Below are 19,703 nucleotides of genomic sequence, written 5' to 3' on the forward strand. Positions count from 1 at the left end.
AAAGATGGCTACTAACAAAATTTGTTCTGAAACAGTACTTATTTTTATACTTAATCTTTTGGCTTCATTTTTTAAAGAAAAACTCATATAGTATTGGTACCTTAGTTGGTGTCCCACTGGTTCAAAAATCAGTCTTTAATGCGATTGCTTGAATTCAACAAAGATGAGTTAAAGAGACACTGTGTACAATACACCTCTTAGCCTGTAGAGTGGGTAAGATGGAATAGTATTGGAGAAATAGAAGATTCTGGAACCACATGACCTTCAAGAATCACTGGGGGTAAAAATACCCATCTCTCCCCTCTTCTAACCTTAAAAAGATGATAGGTATTCCAAAGCTGATAACCAAGGTGAGTGGGAGACACTCTCTCACTTCTGACCTCCTGGGTCACACGGCTCTGGTGTCTGCTTGACGGAAGGCCTTGCAGCCTCCTTTCTGAAGCACTCCAAGGAGGCACATGGTAAGATTGTCTGGTAATTCAGTTGGCAAGAGAGTCTTCTCAACCTTATCTCAAGAAAGTGCTAATAGTATGGTATTCAAGGATATGTTCCTTGGGAAAATGGGAATAAAGTCTATGCCATTTTTTAAAGACTTTTTTTACAACACGCTAGAACAACCCTAGGGTATCCAGAAGCCCTGATGGAGTCAGGCAAGATGGGGAAGGAAATTAATGCCAACAATAACAATGCCAACAGGGACAAAAAGGCAATGATTACAAACGCCATGAAACAGCACCTGCTATGTGCCAGGCAGGGAGACATGATTTCCATGTCATATGAGAAGACTGAGGTTTTAACTCAAAAAGCTTAAGTAATTCATTCAAGGTCACAAAACCAGTTAATGTGGTAATTAAAAGCATGAGTTTGAGTGGAAGTTTGGGATTAGCAGAAGCAAACTATTATATATAGGATGGATAAGCAACAAGGTCATACTGTATAGCACTGGGAACTAATATTCAGTTTTCTGTGACCAACCATTGTCACCTGGGGGTGACTCAGTGATGAAGAACCTGCCTGCCATTGCAGGAAGTGCAGGTTCGATCCCAGGATCAGGAAGATCTCCTGGAGGAAGAAATGGCAACCCACTCCAGTATTCTTGCCTGGAAAAATCCCATGGACAGAAGAGTCTGGCAGGCTATAGTCCAAAGGGTCACAAAGAGTTGAATACCACTGTGCAAACACATGCCTGCATGCACAACCAACCATAATGGCAAAGAATATATAGATCTGGATATATACATATGTATGTATAAAACTAAGTCACTTTGCTGTACAGAGGAAACCAATGCAACATTGTAAATCAACTAACTGTACTGCAATTAAAATGCTTTTTTAAAAAGCATGAGCTTGGGTTAAGAGACTGACTTGGGTTGAAAACCCAGTCCATCACTTAATAGTCAAGTGATTTAGAGCAAAACACTGAACTCTCTCTCCTGGCGCATCTCTATTTGACATCTTATTATAAAGGATCTGAAATTTTAGGACTTGCCCCTCCCTCTTCTCTTTCTGCCCCTCAACTAGGCAAGCTAATTAGAAAGCCAGGGCACTCTCTCCCTTGGTGTTGGCCAGAAGTTTAAACCGTCACTCTGATCCCAGGCCCTAACCTCCGTAAAAATACCAAGCCAGTCTCTTTTCTCTGCTCTCTCAAGCTGCTTTTGCACCTGTTTGGGGGCTACCATGCTCTTGCTGAAATCCTCATTATGTGAGCTCAACCTCATCGTACACCCTTGGTATATGTAAGGCATCACCAGTCTCAACACCCAAATTGAATTCTGGGTGGAATCCAATGTGTTTCTTCAGAGTGTTCAACCCTTTAGCGAGAGGCATAAACAGGAGATCCAAGAGGAGAAGAGAAAGAGGTTGAGGTGATCTTTCCACTTCCTCCCTGATCTGATGACACATTTCTGGCTGTTACAGCATCGCCCCACCCCGACCCCACTCCACTCCATGCCATTGGCTCCCACCAGGCAAGCAGTCCTCCACAGGCTAGCATCTGCTTCCTTCTCTTGTTCCTTCAGCACTAAGGCTGGTAGCAAATCTTTAAGACTGCAGTCTTGAGTGCCTCAGCATCCTTTGTTGGATCCCTTACCCCTGCCCCACCTCCGTTAGGAAAGGCTGCACATTGGAACCATCTGCATCCAATTCTATTTGTTGCCAGGACCCTAACTGATTCATTCTCTAAGCCTCAACCTTTTCACTTATAAAATAAAGATGACTAGTAATACCTCATGATAAAACTTCAGAGGACTTTTTGTAGTGATTAAGTAAAATAATCCAGGCAAGCAACTAAGATACTGCCTATATGTGCAAAGTCAAGTAGACTCTTTTTGTTATTATTACTTACAACAGCAAGAATAGTAACAAACAGTGACAGTGGAATTAAAAATCCAGGTCTTTCTACTTATAAAGTTCACGGTTTTCCCACCAAGCTACAATTTTCCCTTCTTTAGAGGAAAAAAAGGTCAGACATCTCTCCTAGCCCATCTTGGAAATATCATATTTAGACTGTCACATGAATTAAATCATTCCTTATTCCTTACTTAAACAAAGCTTCTCCAGCTCAAAAGATTTGTCAGCTAAATGGGAGCTTGCCAAAAGAACAAAGTGTACTGTTTTCCTTTTAGTATCTCAATGCCAGACATGATTCCATGTCTTTCACCCAGCAGAGACTTTCTGGAATATCAACTTCTAAGGCAGCCAATGAGAATTCAGAATAAATCATAGTAATTAGTATTCAAATGATAGGTGTTTGTCACAAGTCCATTATCAGAAATCAAATATCCATTAGGCAAGAGACATGACCTTTAGAGCTTCTAAACATTTGTGACCACTGCTTGAGAAGCTCTCCATCTGCCAATGCTCAGAGAGGCGATTTTGTATGGAGGATTATACAGTCAGTCCTCAAAAATAGCCAGGAAATGGGATTCTCAGTTAGAAAGACTCCCAGGTCATGAAGACACAAATAATTTATTCTGTGTGTGTATAAGATAAGGAAGAACTAAGGAAGTAGGTAGAGAAACTGTGGAAAATTAAGGGACTTGGGTGATTATAGAAACAACTTGAGTTGAAGAGGTCATCCGGCTCTAAGGGCCCTCCACCCACTTTCCCAGACGGTTTTCCTACAATTGTCTCCTGCCCTCTCTAGGGTTCAGCACACAGTGAATTAAAAAGGCAGTGCTTTTTGTGACCAATCTACTTGGGGGGAAGTGTTCCATCATTGAAATAATTTTATAGGATTGCCTCTCCAGGGCACAATCTCACAAAGGATGAGTCATGTGTAAGAACCCAGAACTGGGTGTAGTGGCAGCGAGGTATAACAAAGAACCTGGGCTTTGAAGCAGAAAACCCGGTTCAAATCCTGACTCTGCCCCAACTAGCTGTGAGCTCTTGAGTGAGTTACTAACCTCTCCCTACACTTTTTCTTTACTAACTTGAGAGTAATGGTACTTGGTATAAAGACTATTTGGAGTCACAGAAAATTTAGGAAAACCACTCTAAATTATTCCCAAAACTTAGGAAAACCATAAACCAAACGGATGTAGCTTATGTTTAATGAATAGTAGCTATTGTTACTCTTGGCCTCTAAGTAAATAATTGGAGCAGAGCTGACATGTGACTTGACTCCATGGGAAATTGTTCATACCTGACTTGGAGATAAACAGAGCACCTACAGTATATGGGAGTCATGACACCAATAACATTGCTAACAACTTGCTATGATCTTGGGTGAGTCACAGTATTCTAGATGCTAGCAGGGGCCCTTGAGCTATTTTCAAAAATTCAGAGTCCAGTGAACATCATCTAATTGTTGGAGCTGAGCTTGCACAAATGCTGCCTTTGCTTCTAGAAGGAATGATCTCAGAGTCACACAATGACCCTTGGTTACTTTCATTTTGATCTGATGCTCTAATGGATATTATATATCTCTTTAGTTAATATAACTGAGAAAAATCAATGGATCATTACTGAAAACACACAAGGTTTTGGTGGGAACATCCAACAAAATACATGAAAAAAAATTTTATTTATTTGTTTATTCATTTATTTTTGCCTCACTGCATAGCCAGTGGGATCTTAGTTCCCCCACCAGGAATTCAGCTCATATCCCCTGCATTAGAAGCACAGAGTCTTAACCACTGGACTGACAGGGAAGTCCTGAAATAAATTTAAAAAGAGATCTTTGTTAATGAAAAGTCCAGAAAGCTTTTCCTAAGGAAATTTTAATGCTACCATCTTACATTTCTATTGTTCTCCTTCCTGATTCTCCAGAATTTTCTCCCATAGAAGGAGAGTAAAAAGTACATCAATTCATTGTCCTTTGCTTCTCCTCACCACACAAGGGTAGCTAGTCGCATACCATTAGCCACTGACAACCCGTCTTTATATAATGACCTCTTGGGGGCCTTTTATCATCCAGAGATGAACAAAGATATGAAGTATTGACTTACTGTTTCCAAAACAATTATTGGGCACATACTGTTCTAAACAGTGAACAGAGAAAAAAAAAAAAAAAAAATCCCCTGCCCTTACAGAGTTTACATTCAAGTGCAGAAAGAGACAACAAACCAAGTCATCCAACAGATAAAATAATGTTAGTGGTAAGTGCCTTGAAGAAGAAAAAAAGGCTCGGGGAGGTTGGAGAGATAAGGCAGTCAGGCCAAGGCACAGTGAAGAGGAAAAATTGAGTAGATACTAGAGGGTGAGGAGCTGAGACAAGTTGATGGATGGGGAGGAGCGCCCCAGAGGAGAGGAGAGCCAGAGTGGGTAGTGTGCTTGGCACGCAGAAGGACCGCTGGCCACCGTGCCTGGAGGGAAGCCATCTAGAGGTGGGTGGCAGAGGGAGCAGGGAGGTGGCTGCCAGCCAAACACTGTGGGGCCCTGTGAACCGCAGTCAAGACTGGATTTTAGTCCAAGTGTGTGAGGGGAAACCATTGGAGAGTTGTGAATACGGAAGGGACATTTTCCAAATGTCATCTCTCCAACAGCAAGCGTCGGGCAGGCACTCTAGTAAGATTCTGGACCACATACTACTGTGGGACAGCCACAGTCATAAAAGCAGCAGAGAATGCTTTCCTCACATCCCTGGATGTGAACGAAGGTTCCCCTTAACTTAACAGAGGGAGTCTCTGCCCTGCTTGAAACCCTCATGCTACTCTTCAACCCCGGCAACAACTCAAAGGAGTTAAATGTAAAGACGCATTTTTTTTTTTTTTTAGTTATCCTTAAGTTCTTATATATATATGGCTTCCTAGGTGGAGCTAGTGGTAAAGAATCTGCCTGCCAATACAGGAGACACAAGAGATGCAGGTTCAATCCCTGGGTCAGGAAGATACCCTGAAATAAGAAGTGGCAACCCACTCCAGTATTCTTGCCTGGAAAATTCCATGGACGGCGTAGCCTGGTGGGCTACGATCCACAGGGCTGCAAAGAGTCAGACACGACTGAGCGACTGAGCACTATCTATCTACATATTTTTGATTGAAGTTTGTTGCTACTTAGTCGCTAAGCTGTGTCCAACTATGCAACCTCATGGACTGCAGCACACCAGGTTTCCATGTCCTCCACTATCTCCAGAAATTTGCTCAAGTTCATGTCCATCTAGTCGGTGATGCTATCTAACCATCTCATCTTCTGCCATCCTTTTCTCCTTTTGCCATCAATCTTTCCCAGCATCAGGGTCTTTTCCAACAAATCGACTCTTCACATCAGATACCAAAAAATATTGGAGCCTCAGCTTTAGCATCAGTCCCTTCAACAAGTATTCAGGGTTGATTTCCTTTAGGATTGACTGGTTTGATCTCCTTGCTGTCCAAGGAAATCTGAAGAGTCTTTTCCAGCTCTGCAATTCGAAAGCATCAGTTCTTTGGTGCTCAGTCTTCTTTATGGTCCAACACTCACACCTGTACGTGAGTACTGCAAAAACCATATCTTTGACAATACAGACCTTGGTTGGCAAAGTGATGTCTTTGTTTTTTAAGATGCTGATTAAGTACAGTTGATTTATAAAACCATGTTAATTTCAAGTATACAGCACAGTGATTCAGTCATACACATATTCTTCAGATTCTCTTCCATTAGAGATTATTATAAAATATAGTTCCCTGTACTATCAGTAGAGCCTTGTTGGTTAACTTTATTTTTTTTTTTTAGTTGATTTACAATGTTTCAGGTGTACAGCAAAATGATTCAGTTATATATATATATGCTATATATATATTACATTCTATATATACATTCCTTTTCAAATTCTTTTCCATTATAGGTTATTACAAGATATTGAATATAGTTCCCTGTGCTATACAGTAAGATCCTATTGTTCATCTATTTTGTATCTAGCAGTATGTATCTAGGAGAAGGCAATGGCACCCCACTCCAGTGTTCTGGGGGAGCCTGGTGGGCTGTCGTCTATGGGGTTGCACAGAGTCGGACACGGCTGAAGCGACTTAGCAGCAGCAGCAGCAGCAGCAGTATGTATCTGGTAATCCTGAATTCCCAATTTATCCCTCCCCTCTTTTCCCCCTTATTTTCTTTGTGAGTCTATTTCTGTTTTGTAAATAAGTTCATTTGTACCATATTTTAGATTCCACATATAAATGATATCATATGATATTTGTCAAGACTCAGTTTTAATGTGAAGATTAAGTTGACAGCAAAGAGTTTTGTAGGCAGAGGCAGAACTCTTCACCAAATCTCATCAATTTTAAACTCTAAGTAGAATAATATCTCTAACTCACAGCTTAAGTATTTCTCAGGCAAGGCATGTCTAGGTGTGCCAGCATTTGCGTGTTGGCTGGAAAAAGCGTCTTTGCTCAGAAGCAGTGATGGCACATCCACGTAACAATGAGATCTCATTTTCCCTGCCTGTCTGCTTGGGACAAGGGCACATACGTTCTGTCTCAATCCACAATATCTGTCCTCACATACTTATTGGGGACCCCAATTTTGAATTATCAACCATATAGCTCCTATTAAAAGCTCAGGTGAAAAAACATATTCGAGAGGATTTTCAGATTTTTCCATCAAATCATTCCCAGTGTCAGCACTGAGAAAGGATATATTTATCTCAAGTTCTAGGGGTATAGACTGAAGTAACCTGCTAGGAAAAGAAACTTCTTCAAAGAGACTTCATCATAAAAACCATGCTGTGACTTTTCAGTTGTATACCATAATATGTCCATATTTGTTTTAATATGGAGGATTTTAAGATACCAGTTGAATTACTCAACAATCTACCCCATCCTGCCCCCCACCCCATATGAAATGAAATGAGCATCCTTGGTTGTGCTCTGTTTATCACAGGGCTTTGGGTTCTCCCTGCATCCCAGGAAGGAAGGAAGAAGTGCCAAATAAAGGCAGCCAGTCATCCCTTCAAGTCAGTCCACCAAAGATTTCTAGAGCCAGACCATCCCAAGTTCCCTGTAGAATTCCTTCATATCATTGTGACTTCAGATCAGGTTCAGCATTTTTATTAAGAATTAGCATGGAAAACGGAGAAGGCAATGGCACCCCACTCCAGTACTCTTGCCTGGAAAATCCCACGGACGGAGGAGCCTGGTAGGCTGCAGTCCATGGGGTCGCAAAGAGTCGGACACGACTGAGCAACTTCCCTTTCATTTTTCACTTTCATGCACTGGAGAAGGAAATGGCAACCCACTCCACTATTCTTGCTTGGAGAATCCCAGGGATGGCGGAGCCTGGTGGGCTGCTGTCTATGGAGTCACACAGAGTCGGACACGACTGAAAGTGACTTAGCAGTAGCAGCAGCATGGAAAAAACCTACCACTCACCATCTTGGAGCTCTCAGATTGATTGGGGTTTCCTTATTATTAGAAATTAAAAATTTTAGGAAAAGAAAGAATCAATGTAAGAACCAGCAATATTTATAGCTGGTGGTTATATAATAACCCATACAACAAATTCCTCTCTGCACTCGAGAAATTTCTCTTTGTTATTTTGCATGCTTTTTAAAAATAAGAGCTCATGAATCTGTCTTCTTTCTTTTTTTGCTTTGACTGATAGGAAACCCGGAGATGTGTTTGGCGTTCAGTTATTAGTGCTGGGCTGTGCTTAGTCATTCAGTCATGTCCGACTCTTTGCAACCCCATGGACTGTAGCTCTCTAGTCTCTGTCCATGGGGATTCTCCAGGCCAGAATACTGGAGTGGGTTGCCATGCCCTCCTCCAGGGGATCTTCCCAACCCAGGGATTGAACCCAGGTCTCCTGCACTGCAGGCGATTCTTTACTATCTGAGCCACCTGGAAAACCTTTAGTCTGAGTTTCTGGTATAATCATTCCTCTGATGCCACCACCCCATTCCACACTATATTGATCAACTTCAGGGTTTTATTTTTCATTTAAATGTCTTTAGAGTATATCAAACCTGTGTTTCTTAAGGTAAGCCATTTCAAGGATGTTTGCCAACGAGTCAAAACAAGCAACTCCATGAGAGATTTTTCATTCATTCATTCAGCAAACCCAGACAGAGCCCAGCCCTGGGCTGGGCTGGAATGAAGGGTAACAGGAGTCTACAATGGATTTCTTCTTCTTTTTCACTGGGGAGAGACTAAATGGTCTCAAAATACCTCCTCTGTTTATATTGTTTGTCCCTTAAAAACAAACAAATAAACAACAACAACAACAAAAACACCAGAACTTTACTTTTGAACTATGGAGCCTTTATTCCATAACCAGTGTTTCAGGGTCTGATTTTGGAGCCTGTTTATCCAGACACCCGCACTCCCCACCCACCCTCCCAGAGGATCCGTGCTGAATTGTGTTGAAACTCCTGCTATGTCATTTGCCATCTTTAAGGAAATTCCTACTATAAAATGCCCAAGATGTGTGGAACTGAAGGTGAGGGGAGGGTATTTGCTGCCTCTGAAGCTTGGGTTTTGGCTGTGAAGGCTTCCCTATGTAACTCACGGTCCAGGCTAGGACTCCAGCCCCAGGAATCTGTAGCCAAGTTCTACAGCACTAATTTGCATGTGAATACCCAAGAAGCCAAGTCTCAGATGTCCTCAAGGAGGCACACCCCGGTGCGAACGACTGTCAGCCCATGGGGAGACAGTGCCAAGCTTGGCCATGCTCTCTTTGGGTTTTGATGTGGTCCATTTGGCCCTTTGCAACATCTGCGGAAACCTCCTTCTGCTTCCACCACCTCAATGGCCACTTCACGCTGGGTCTGAGCATGTAAGCTGGGTTCTTTGTCCACCAACAGGAGACTCCCTGGAAGAAACCAGCCATTCCACTGCCCACAGAGCAAGCATCCCCAAGCGACTAACCAGCAGTAACCACTCTCATGAGAGCTTGGGGGAGGTTTACAGGACAGCTGAGCTCTGCATCCTTCTCACACCCACACTGTGAACTATACTCATATCTGCATTTTCGCAGACAATACCCATCACTTCAAAAAGCCCTGAATCCTCTGCTACAGCATGTGGATGACTTAAAAGCAGTATTATTAAATTACCTTCTAATTAATTGGCTCACCTGTTGCCAAGTCAGATTGCTAGAAGCTGAGTCTCTTTATTGGATGATTTGCTTATTATTCATGCCAAGTAGAACAAATCATAAGCAGCTATAGACAATGTTGAGAAGGCCAGGAACCAGCATAGAGCCACTCCCCATCCAGTTTCTACACTGGTTCCTCCTCATGTCAGGGGCTAAACATGGAATTCATTTACCTGTGAAGATGAGTTGGGAAACCTTTGTAAAATCTGTCTCCCAAGAATTTACCATGCTTTTCACCTCGAGATCCTTCCATAAGTATTAGTTGATTGGGAATGCTTCTCACTGTGTACAAATATTTATTGATCCTGGACACCCCAATAATTTCTTCAATTGAACCCATCTGGATCCATTCTCAGATTCTGCTTTGCCTTCCCACTTCAGGATGAGCCCAAGCTTTAGCCTGAGAAAAATGGACCATCTCTGAATTGACATAGTTTGTGGGCCAGGAACTCAACATTCTGGCTGGTAACTTTTCTTCAGACACTTCTGTTCTTGTTGGAAGCTGACTCTCCTCTGTTCCAAGCTGGCCAACCTCCTGGCTCGTCCATGACATCACCCATCCTTAATTGCTCCCTCTCGTGTCAAAGGAAGAGTTCCTATTCCTTTCCAAAGCCATCTTCCAGCTGAAGACCCATCCTGCCACCCCCCACTTCTCTTTAAATGACTTCCCCTTTCCTGTCTTCGGAAGTTGTATCTCCCCTATCTGCCTACCAACATTTTTCAATGTTTCTGGCTCATTCTAAAAATAAGGTTCCCTGGATTCTGCTTCCATTCCACCAGAGCTCTCTCCCTCCTCCTTCCGGTGATGACGAGGCTCACCACCTCCTCTTCCCACTTCCCATCCTCTGCCCAACACTCACCATCTGTCATCTGCCTCCAACCCTCCAGAAAACCAGCTCTCCCAAAGGGTGCCAGCAGTTTCCCTTTCCCCCAGCCCACCGATGTATTTTTACTTCTCATCTTGCTGTCGTGTTTGACCTTCTCAGCTATGCCCTGGCAATGCTGTTGGCTCCCAGCTCACCGTTTCTGCTCGATTCTTCTGTCTTCTGACCATTGCTTTCACTGTCCCTCTGCTCTGCTCTTCCTCCTCATCTTCCCCCCTCCTCTTTTGATCCTGCCCCTGCCCCTCTTCTCTTTTTTCTTCTCCTTGCTCTTCCTAGAGATAGTGCAATGCAGTGTGTGCAAGTCACTTCAGTCGTGTCCAGCTCTTTGCAACCATAGTCCTCCAGGCTCCTCTGTCCATGGGATTCTCCAGGCAAGAATACTGGAGTGGGTTGGTGCAGTGCTGGGCAGAGGCACAAATCTTTCAATTCAGACAGAATTAAGTTTTACATTCTGGTTCTGGTACTTGGGAGCTATCAGACCTTAAGACTCAGACCTTAGAAAATTGCTTAACCTTTCCAGACTTCAGCTTTCTCTTCTATAAAACAAAAACAAATGGTAACAACAATAATAAAAATAATAATCATTCTTTCCAAGTTGTTTCAAGCATACCAGTGCAGATACCATAGAAACCTTCTCAATACATGGAAGCTTTTATGATTATCTTTATCATCACAACCTCTAGAGAGAGCTCATCTTTTTATCTTCTCTCCTGACTTCAGTTCATGCACTTGATTCCAGCCACTCACTTCCCCATGCCCAGCCCTGACCTGAGCTCCAACTTATACTGCAAACCACCTACTAGACCTTCTCTGGGATGTCCACAGGCATCTCAAATTCTGTGTCCTGTTAAAAGCTATTTCTTTCCCACCCACCCCCAAATTCATATGTTGAAACCCTACCTCAGAACGTGACTGTATTTGGAGAGAGGCATTTTAGAGGTGATTAAGTTAAATGAGGCAGTTAGGGTGAGCCCCCATCCAACCTGACCAGTGTCCTTATAAGGTGAGGAAATTGGGACACACAGAGAAATACCAGGAATGCTTGCACAGGGCCAAGACCATGTGAGGAACCAGGGAGCAGGCAGGCAGCCCATGGGGAAAGGTCTCAGGAGAAGCCTAACACCCTGATCTTTGACTTCTAGCCTCCAGAACTATTAGCAAATACATCTCTGTTGTTTAAGCCACCCATTCGGTGGTATTTTACAGCCTAGGAAACTAATACATGTCCCAGGCTCTAATTGCTGTGTCTTTCCTGAAACATACACCTCCTCCTGTTTTATCCCCTTCCCACTGACCAATAATATCCTCTTCCCTCTGCCTCATCACCCACCCAGTCCGTCTCCAAGGCTGCTGCTTCTAATTTCTGAATAGCTTCAACCTATGCATCACCTTGCTTAGCTCAGGCCCACGTGATCTTTCATCTGGTCTAAGGCATAGCCTCCCATTCAGCTGGTCTCTGCCATCATAGCATTTCTCTATTTTCATCCATCAAATACACCAGTTAGATGAATCACTCTAACATGCAGGCTTGTTTGCCTCTGTCTTCATCAAAAAGTCCTTCATCAACTCCCCACTATCCGGTGAAAGTTCCTCAGCCTGACACCTAAAACCGTCAGTAATTTGGCTCCAGCTTACCAATCTCTCATGTCCTGCTTTTTTCTTCCTTAGACCTTTGCTCTATTCAAACAGGAAAGCTTGCTGCTCCTGGAAAAGGGCCCCACCTCTCTGACCACTCCCTGAAATAAAATACCTCCCCATTCCTAAGACCGTTCTGTATTTTGCAGTCTGTAAATTTCAGTTCAAAGGCCACGCCGCCACGCCTTTCTTGCCTCCTTCACTGTAGGAGGAGTCTTGGCACTGGGCTCAGCCCCGACCCATCACGATGGTCTATGTCACATGTGTGTTCTCTCGTCTCCGCTGCTCAACACGGAACACACTGAGGGCCACATAACTGGCTCTCATTCTCCTTTTATCCGCCTGGTGCCCAGCACAGCACCTGGCATGTACCTCTCCCACTGTGTTCATCGATGAGCAAATGAAGAACACTGGAAGTGAAGTCATGAAGACAAGCAGGCCTTGATGCCCTAAATTAACCATTCTCACAAAAGAGCTGCTTCTCCTGATTTCACTCTAGAAAACCTAGGTTGTTCATTCAACTGGCCAAAGTCAATCGCTAGTCTGGAATATATTTAAGCTCTAGAGAGGATGAAAATAGCAAAAAATAAAATAAAATTTAAAAAATTTAAGAAAATAGCAGCAGAGGGGGGAAGAATGCAAGGAAGAGATAGGGAGTTTGAGATCAATATGTACACTCTGCTATGTTTAAAATGATAACCAGTGACGACCTCCTGTACAGTACAGGGAACTCTGCTCAGTGTTATGTGGCAGCCTGGATGGGAAGGGAGTCTGGGGGAGAATGGATACATGTATGTACGGCTGAGTCCCTTTGCTGTCCACTTGAAACTAACACATCATTGTTAACTGGCTGTACCCCAATATAAAATAAAAAGTTGACAAAAAATTAAATAGTAGCAGGAGACAGAGGTCCTGGTTGTGAGGTCATTAACACCCAGCCACCATATCTTGACCTTAACACTTCTCTGGGAACAATATCCATCTTTATTAACAACTCCCAGCGAGCTATTCTCATACTCACCCAGACTCTGCTCAAAGTCTAGAAGCACTTCCACCTGGTGCCATCAGATCTGAGCTTTCTAGCTCCCAAATGATGTCCTCCCTTGGCTTTTCCCCCTTCACTGAGACATCAGTACGGAACACAAGTACCGTGAAGGTAGGTCAATGACATGGAACCTGTTCTGACAGGTCACTTCTGGCAGCTGCTGCTCGGGCTTGAAGTATGACAGCACCCTGATACTTTCCCAAAGGCGTTCTCAGAAGGGGTGGATGCATCTGAGTTCTCTTGCTACTCAGGAGCAGAGCATGCATTTGCACAGATCAGATTGGACACAGTTCCTCAGGTTGTTTTATGCGGCTTTTAAATGAAGAAAATGCATTCCATGTGCGGCGCCGGTGTCTGCCTCTCCCCCAGCAGCGCTGCCCTGGGCGATCACAAGATGGCTGTCCTGTTGTGGCCCCTCGACTCCTGTGCGTTACAGCCTGCTGCATGCAGTCTGGCAGGGGGGATTCTGCCCAGCTAATGATTAATCTGGCTGTGTATTTTGGCAAACAGATATAGTCCTACCTCTCTTAAATTAAGAAAATGAGCTTGTCCCAACAAAGCATTAAAATAACTTTCAGAAACACCTAAGACTTACAGAAAATGTAAGATCATATACTTACTAGTTAGAGATGGTCTTTGGCACTCTGAGCCTCAGTTTCCTTCTCTGGAAAATGGAGTAAAACCTGTTTCTCTCATCCTAGGTATTTTTGTAGATCCAATCAGGTAAATACATTATTTGAAAATTATAAAGCACCACATAAATATATTACTTATTTTACACGTATTTTTATATGAATAACTTTAAGCTTTCTCATCTACATATGAAAGTTTCTTATCATCAAATAACTCAATATGGGTTTATGACAAATAGTTTCCCACAACCAAATTCCGGCATTGCATTGGTGTAAGTGATAATGTCATATGTTTTACCATGTGCCTGCCACATAGTATATATGCAATAAATATTCATTAAATTAGTTAATTGATTAGTACTTTAAATTTCATCTAGCATGCCTTTAGATACACAGTGGCCAGATTCACTTCTCTTAGTTCAGTGGTCTTTCTACACCTTTCATAAAGAAAAATGGACAAACCACAGTGGATTGAAATGTTTTAGTTACATTGTGCTGGTCCACATACAGTTTCTCCTCTATTCCTTAAGAGCCTTCTTGGCTGTTTTTTTGGAGTGAGGCTGCAGTAGGAAGTGAGGAATACCTGGGGCTGGGGACTATCAGAAAGGAAGAGGAGGAGAAGTTAAGTGTGTGCACAAGTCTTTAAACAGAAGACCTGGGATGAATTCAGACTCTGATACATTCTACCCAGGTATCAATTTCCTCACATTAAAAAAAAGACAAGGGTAGTAAGGTTTGTTATGTGGTAAACAAGACAATGCTAAGGATTCTAATATTTCCACATTATAAAATGTAAGCCAGGACCCCTGAAGTTAGAAACATCTTTTCTTTGATCAGGCTTCCCTGGTGGCTCAGATGGTAAAGAATCTGCCTACAATGCAGGAGACGCAGGTTTGAATCCTGGGTCAGGAAGATTCCCTGGAGAAGGGACTCTTCCGGCAATCCACTCCAGTATTCTTGTCTGGAGAATGACATGGTCAGAGGTGCCTGGCAGGCTATATACAGTTTGGGGGTCGAAAAGAGTCGGACATGACTTAGCGACTAACATTTTCTTTGATCATCCAAGTATGAAATGACCCTGCTTCTTAAATGAGCAGCCATGTTCTTCTCAATCCATTTTCTCCACGGGCATTTTCTGGGGGTCTGCTGGGACCTAGGCACTGGGCCGGGGACTACAGATCCTTGCCTTCCTGGAACATTCCAGTCTAACTCTGTCCTGGATTTAGTAACAGTACCGAGAGCCACCTCTAAAAAGCAGAGCACTAATGTGCATGTAATGTAGCTGGAGGCAGAATGTATTCTGGGAAAATAAAACTTTTAAAAGTAGATTCGTGTCTCATCACACCATATGGCTGCATGAGAGATCAGAGGCATCTATCTGCACTATTGATGGAAAAATAGAGCGGATTACATAGACTTATAATTGTGAGGAATTACATCATTAAAGAATTTAGAAACAGAAATTATCTCTTATTTGGGTTAGAAGGAGCATGGTAGAAAATTAGATGCATCACCATATGGAAAACTTTAATTCTAATTTGCATTTTAATGGAAATGAAGATTCAAATGCCTCATTCTCTTTAGTAAGCCTTTTGTGGGTCTCTCTAGCTTGAGCATACCAGATTTCTGCTGGAATCTCATTCTCCAGAAAGTTCACACCACTAAGAGTATTTAAGGTGAGAATATTACATAGTGTTATGTTAAGCCACATATATATATATGGAATCCTTAAACACTGATGCTGAGTACCTGTCTCTTTTTAGTAAAGAAATGCTTTTCCTTGGTGTTAAAGGTAATCCACATTCTTTGAAAGAGAAATATAAACATTAATTGTCTGGAATCTCAGCATCCAAAAATAAACACTATACGATTTTATATCCTTCTTTTCTCTGTATGCATGTATGTTCGTTGTTCAGTTGTGTCCAACTCTTTGTGACCCCATGGACTGTAGCCCACCAGGCTCCTCTATCCATGGAATTCTCCAGGCAAGAATACTGGAGTGGATTGCCATTCCCTTCTTCAGGGGATCTTCCTGACACAAGAATCAAACCCGTGTCTCCTACATTGCAGGCAGATTCTTTACTGTCTGAGCCACCAGCTAAGTCCATCTCTATATGCATAAGTGATTATAATTTTTATTGTTGTTTGGTTTCTGCAAAGATGTATCATCAGACATTCTATTTGGGATCTTTGTGTGTTCCCTTAATGCTTACAATGAATATCTTTTCCTGTTCATATATGTAAACATTAAGACTCTTAGGGTCTGCAATATTACACTATATGAATGTGCCATAATTTCTTTCACTTCCTTCCTATTGCTATATATTTAGACTGTTTCCCATTATTGTAAATAATTTTGTATAATCTTTCTTGTATCTTTGGGTACATTTTCAATAATTTTCTAATTTTAAAAAATGGTACACAGAACTTTGTCACATCCTTTTGAAAGAGACATTTTGGCATAACTGAAAAAAAAAAAGAAAGAAAGAAAACTTTCAGCTCTTAAAAGTATCAAGTATGTCAAAGTAATTCAAGGAAAGTTTTCACCCATGGTACTGGAAAAAACTGGGTATCCATATGCAAATAAATGAACCTCAACCTTGACCTTATACTATAAAATCATTATCTCAAAATAAATCCTAGATGTAAGAGCTAAAGCAACATAAAATTCTTCAAGAAAACATGATAGAAAATATGACTTTGGCATAAGCAAATTCTTAGAACACAAAAACTTCAAACCATTAAAAAAAAAACTGATAAATTGAACTTCATCAAAATTTTAAATTTCTGCTCTTTGAAAGACTGTTAAAAAGATGAAAAGATGAGTCACAGACTGGAAAAAATAACTGCAGAACATATGTCTGCTAAAGGACATCAATAATATGAAAAGAACTCTTACTATATAATAAGACAAACACTGATAAAAATAACAGGCAAAAGATTTAACAGAGACACTTCACCAAAAGAAGATGTGCAAATGGCCTAAGAGCACCTGAAATGATGGTCAACATCACACTCATCAAGGAAATGAAAATAACACAATAGACTACTCATATCCACTAGGATGGCCGAAATAAGGAAGAGTAACCACATAAAGTCGGAAAAGGCGATGGCACCCTACTCCAGCACTCTTGCCTGGAAAATCCCACGGACGGAGGAACCTGGTAGGCTGCAGTCCATGGGGTCTCAAAGAGTCGGACACGACTAAGCGACTTCCCTTTCACTTTTCACTTTCATGCATTGGAGAAGGAAATGGCAACCCACTCCAGTGTTCTTGCCTGGAGAATCCCAGGGACGGGGGAGCCTGGTGGGCTGCTGTCCATGGGGTCGCACAGAGTCAGACATGACTGAAGCGACTTAGCAGCAGCAGCAACCACATAAAGTATTGGTGAGATGGGGAGCTAGAACCTTCATCACTTGCTTTGGGAGTGTAAAATGATTCAGCCACTTTGGAAAACAGATGGACAATTTCATCAACAGTTGAACATACACTTACTATACAAATGACATTCTCATGCCTAGGTATTTATTCTCATGAAAGGAACATACAGATCTATGCAAAACCTTTTATATGAATGTTCTTAGCAGCATTATTCATAATAGCTAAAAAGTGGAAACCATTCAACTGGGGAATGGATAAATGATGGAATAGCACTCAAGAATAAAAAGGAATGAACTACTGATCCATGCAACAACATGGCTGAATCTCAAAAGAATTATGCTAAAAGAAAAAAAGTCAAACGTAAAGTCTATGTGTCAGATGATGTCATTCATGAGAAATTCTAGAAAAGGTAGAAGTATCGAGATAGAAAGTTGGACAATCATTGGAAGGAATGAGGATAGTTGGTGACTTCCTGTGAATAGATCTCTCTCTTTATGATTCTGGATACCCCAGATTAAGAAAGGGGAAAGAAGGAAGAGCAGAGGTCAATTAGCTTTGCCTTCTACCTCTCTTGAGACCAAAGCTATGTGTTTCTGCTCATTTTCCACAGTGGGTTCTGATCTGAGTGACTGTGGGCTCAAAGACACCTGTGCCTGGGCTAATAGAGAAAGCTGGATGACTCTCTGAACTCAGCAGAGGGATTCTCAAGAAGCACTTATAACAAATGCATATACTGCCTTAAGGTCCAATAATAGGATCTATTAGCCAATTAATTTTGTTGTAGTCATAAACAAGTGGTCTGAAAATTCCAAAGAGAAACATTGTTTCTTATTTCCTCAAACCCCAGTCCATCAATTTTATCACAAATAAGATACTCTTTGCTAGGCAGACGAGTGCTGACTCTCAGTGAGACGCAGGAAAAGTCGGCCTGCACACTTCCTCATCCAAGAAAATGCATGCTGGAGAGGACAGAGCGATGTGGCAGATGAAATGAGGTTGGTCAGGTGTTGATCACGATTGAAGCTGGGTGGTAAGTAGTAATTCAAACACCTCTCCACATAGAGGATGCCTGAACTTTGAGCTAAAACTTCTCCAGCCATCAACACGGAGGAACTGGATGTTGTACTTAGTCACTGGGCCTTCACCTGAACCTCAACATCTAGGCCTACATTTCTCATCTGAGCCCACAACTGTCTCCTCTCCAGTTTCCTCCAATATTCTAATCTCCTGGAACTAACATCTCAAATTGAGGTCTCCTTCCTCCTCTCTGAAAAATATTTGATTAGTGACCACCTCTTGTTTCTATTTCACTGTAAAGATTATAGTTCTACTGCCAAAAAGCTAAACTGAACCCTTTAACCTTTTGTAGTATTATTGGAAAAGGCCCCTTAATGGTTTCCTTAGCTCCGATATCTGTTGCTCCCATTGTATCCTCACCCCTATGTCAAATTAGCTGTTCCCAAGACAGTTCACCCGTGCCACTCTGCCACTCAGAAACCTCCCATAATTCCCCATTGCTTACTAGATTACATCTAAAACCTTCACCCTGGTAGCCACCACTGACCTCAATATATTAGGTTGGCTAAACTGTTTATATATGCAGAGTACATCATGAGAAACGCTGGGCTGGAAGAAGCACAAGCTGGAATCAAGATTGCCGGAAGAAATATCAATAACCTCAGATATGCAGATGACACCACCCTATGGCAGAAAGTGAAGAGGAACTAAAAAGCCTTTTAATGAAAGTGAAAGAGGAGAGTGAAAAAGTTGGCTTAAAGCTCAACATTCAGAAAACTAAGATCATGGCATCTGGTCACATCAGTTCATGGGAAATAGATGGGGAAACAGTGGCTGACTATTTTTTTGGACTCCAAAATCACTGCAGATGGTGATTGCAGCCATGAAATTAAAAGGCGCTTACTCCTTGGAAGAAAAGCTATGACCAACCTAGACAGCATATTAAAAAGCAGAGACATTACTTTGCCAACAAAGGTCCGTCTAGCCAAGGCTATGGTTTTTCCAGTAGTCGTGTATGGATGTGAGAGTTGGACTGTGAAGAAGGCTGAGCGCCGAAGAATTGATGCTTTTGAACTGCGGTATTGGAGAAGACTCTTGAGAGTCCCTTGGACTGCAAGGAGATCCAACCAGTCCATTCTAAAGGAGATCAGTCCTGGGTGTTCATTGGTAGGAATGATGCTAAAACTGAAACTCCAGTACTTTGGCTACCTCATGCGAAGTGTTGACTCATTGGAAAAGACTCTGATGCTGGGAGGGATTGGGGGCAGGAGGAGAAGGGGACGACAGAGGATGAGATGGCTGGATGACATCACCGACTCTATGGACGTGAGTTTGAGTGAACTCCAGGAGTTGGTGATGGACAGGGAGGCCTGGTGTGCTGCGATTCATGGAGTCGAAAAGAGTCAGACATGACTGAGAGACTGAACTGAACTGAACTGAAACTGTTCATTCAGGTTTTTCTATAATGTCTTACACCAACTCTATATTTTTAAAACCTCATCTACCCTCCACTTTTCTACACAAAATGTCAACTCTAGACAAATCTATTTACTCATTCTGGTTCAAATATAGTTTGCTCCTTCCACTCATCTTGCTTT

The sequence above is a fragment of the Bos grunniens genome, chromosome 20 (genome assembly GCF_055505025.1).
Source record: "Bos grunniens cultivar Pamir isolate PY7600 chromosome 20, Bosgru_T2T1.0, whole genome shotgun sequence".
Classification (NCBI taxonomy): Eukaryota; Metazoa; Chordata; class Mammalia; order Artiodactyla; family Bovidae; genus Bos; species Bos grunniens.